Here is a 3,321-nt window from a genome sequence, read left to right as displayed (position 1 = left end):
AAGAGGCTCTTAAGATTTTTAAGAGCCACTAGGAGGCTTTTGGAGCTCAATTTTTGAACATTCTCTTTATATCTTGAGTTAGGAGCCTATTTAAGAGCCTATTGGAGATGCTCTTAGAAGCTAGCCAATTGGAGATCGTAAACATACGCTTTATTGGATTTGATCATTCACAAGAGAAAAGACAATCCGATCTTTTTTTTGAACAATCCTCAGGATATCCAGCACAACACCAGCAAGGGAAAAAATCAGATGCAATTTGATTAGTACAAAAATAGGGTATACAAAAATTGAGCTTAAATTTGGCTTCTCCGCCGTTGAGCATCCCTCCAAAGCTCTTATCCATGGAGTCGCCTGATCATTGAACAAATTACTATAATATACATGCAAATATAGAATATAGATTAGATAATTAATAAAAAATGTAATGTAAATGTGGATTAAACTTACATTCGGCTATTAAAGAGTTGGAGAGGAGAAGAATCATATTGAACATGAGCATGGCTATAACTTTTGAGGAGGCCATAGTACAATACTATGTTATAGTGTTAATTTTTAATTAACATGGAGATGAACAAGTTTATTCGGTTTTAACTGTTTTGTAGAAAATGTAGAATGTAATGAATTGAAAGCTTTTAATATGCAAAGTGCAAACGACTGGTTTTAAAGATGTTGGGCGTAAGTTTCTTTAAAAGAAAATAAATGTTAGGTTACAGAGTAGTAATGCTATCAAATCGGTTATAAAAAATAATGCTCAAATAACGGCCACTGTGTATATATTATCTTTTTTTTTTTGACAGAGGCCACTGTATTACTTAAATTAATATTTAAAGAGTTTTTTTAGGTATCGTATCGTTTTCATATTTTTTTTCTTCCAAATAACATGACAGAAAGATGACCAATTTTAATTGGATGATTTTTGTGTATATAAAATCTAATTATTATTAGTGTAAGTGGGAATTATATACCTTAGTAATTAGATTTGAAGGAAGAAATACCTTTTTGGATATCTGACATTTTCATCATCAAAATTGAGAGTCAACTCTATCGAATACTTGATTCTCGTTTCTTCAACAAAAAGTAAATATATATTTAAACTCTCAACGTAGATTTTATTATATTCTTTTAAGAAGTTGTGCCGAAATAGTACTACAAATTACAAATATGATTACAAGTTGATTTTGATTTGACGCAATCCGGACTAGCTCCTCCAATACAGCACCAACAAATGCGAAAGTGGATATCTGTCGAAATTTTACCGAAACAAATTTGAGGTAAGCAGAATCCGATGTTAAATTTTTTGTTAACATAATCAGCTTTAAACATCTTCTTGGAGCTCTCATTCATCAGGTCGCCTGCATAATTTAAAAAATTATTATGATATATATAAAAACAAGAAATATAGAAGTAGACTAGACTTACATTCAACAATATAGGGTAGAGAGAAAAGAAAAATCACGAGCATGATTACAAGTTTAGAGGGTGCCATATTTTAAATCATGGAATTGTTAAAACATGAAGTAATTGGTGATATATATACAAGTATTTTTTGCTAATCAGAGTTCAAAAGAATGTCAGCTACTATACAATATTAACACTACCTTTTTCCGGGAAAAGTTGTTGCACAATAAAATAAAAAAGTGGAAGAGTATGAAAGAGAGATTTAAATTCCTTCTAAACGAATTACTAATACGAGGACATGGATGGATTTGTTTTATTAAAGAAAATGGAAATTATTCCATATTATGATTACCAAACATGTATAAAGAGCAATACTTTAAAAGATCACCTGAACTGTCACAGCAAATTTAGTATTTTTCTCATCTTGTTTAGAGTAATATTCTTATAATTCGATCCATTGATCTGGAAACTTTATAGAACAAAAGATTATATTTAGGGGCGTTTGGTTCGTTTCGGAGAAACGGAATGGAATGCAGAAAGGGAAATGCGGAGAAAAGAAAGTAATGATCTTAAATTGTTTTACTTGTTTGGTTTTGATGCAGAAACGGAATGAAAAATTATATGACAAATTTTAAATCTGATTTTTATGATATTATATGATTTTAAGAGAGTCAAATATATTTATTTGTACTTTTAAAAATTAATATATTGTTTATTTAATAATTTTAATAATTTTTTATTAATAAAATATAAAAAATATATTATATTTCTAATTTACAACAACTAAATTAATTTTCTTATGTTCAAGAATATTTAACATATAATTTCCCTTACAATTTCTTTTTGGTTCTATAACAATCGGCGAACCCTCTTCCAGAACAACACCAACAAAAAACTGAAAATTTTGCTGAATTTTTATTATAACAAATGTCAAAAATTAGGTAAACAGAAAGCATTCTTGGATTTTTCATTGGCTGATAAGTGATAACTCTCCTTCGTCAACTCACCTGAATAACTAAACAAATTTACTATGAATACATGTAGGAAGGTCAAGCGGAAATTGCATATGTTATCTATCATATTCAGATCTATATAGTCGTGCTTCTGATTATAAACAGAGTTAGCTTAATTGTATTATTTATTTAAAAAATTATAAACCACCTTCTTACATATAAGTAGGAATATAAAAAATTAAAAATTTTAATCTTTTCTATTGACTTATTTCCTTTTAAAATTTAATTTTATAAGACTATACAATATTAATCTAAAATATAATTTATAATTATATTAATAATTTTTTATCTCATAAATTTTCATCTTTTCTCATAAATTTGAACTCTCAATTTCTCGTAAATAGAATGAAAAAACCAACTTCTACTTCACAATTTCAAGAAGTTGCGATAAAATAGTACTAGAACTTACAAAAGCTTTATATTAAAGTACTTAGAATTTATTCATCAACAAAGTTTATTACACAGCTGTTTCGATCTAACGCAATCCGCGATACGTCCGGCAGAACAACACCAACAAAAAATTTGAAACTTCGCTGAACTTTCATTCAAACAAATATTAGGTAAGCACAAACCATTCTTGAAATTTTTGTTGGGATCTGTGTCAAGCATCTTTTGAGAACTCTCTTTCATCAACTCACCTGCACAATTAAGCAAATTACTATGGTTACATGTAAATAGGTGCGCAAAGATTTAAAATTTAATGATAATGATAAATATATATATGTGACTAAACTTACATTCACCAATATAAACGGCGGAGAGAAGACAAATCATGAGCATGGTTGCAAGTCTAGAGGTGGCCATCTTTTTTTATTTTATAAAATTTTTGAAGAATGAAGTAATTGGTCATATATATACAAGTTTTTTTGTCTATATATGAAAATTAACTCTAACATTTTAAGGAAAAAAA

The 3,321-nt window shown here is 28.2% G+C and overlaps 1 long non-coding RNA gene across 1 annotated transcript; it reads right to left on the bottom strand.

Annotated features, from left to right (window-relative positions):
• Positions 1-1,084: 1,084 nt before the first annotated feature.
• LOC108227106 (uncharacterized) lies at positions 1,085-1,494 on the bottom strand. Its single transcript, XR_001807792.1, has 2 exons — positions 1,420-1,494; positions 1,085-1,352 (listed from the first exon to the last, which is right to left on the bottom strand). It is a non-coding gene; the product is annotated as an uncharacterized LOC108227106 (long non-coding RNA).
• Positions 1,495-3,321: the final 1,827 nt, after the last annotated feature.

Source organism: Daucus carota, chromosome 6 (genome assembly GCF_001625215.2).
Source record: "Daucus carota subsp. sativus chromosome 6, DH1 v3.0, whole genome shotgun sequence".
Taxonomy (NCBI): domain Eukaryota; kingdom Viridiplantae; phylum Streptophyta; class Magnoliopsida; order Apiales; family Apiaceae; genus Daucus; species Daucus carota.
Note: the sequence above shows the minus strand (reverse complement) of the source record. Positions and strands in the feature narration are given on the sequence as shown.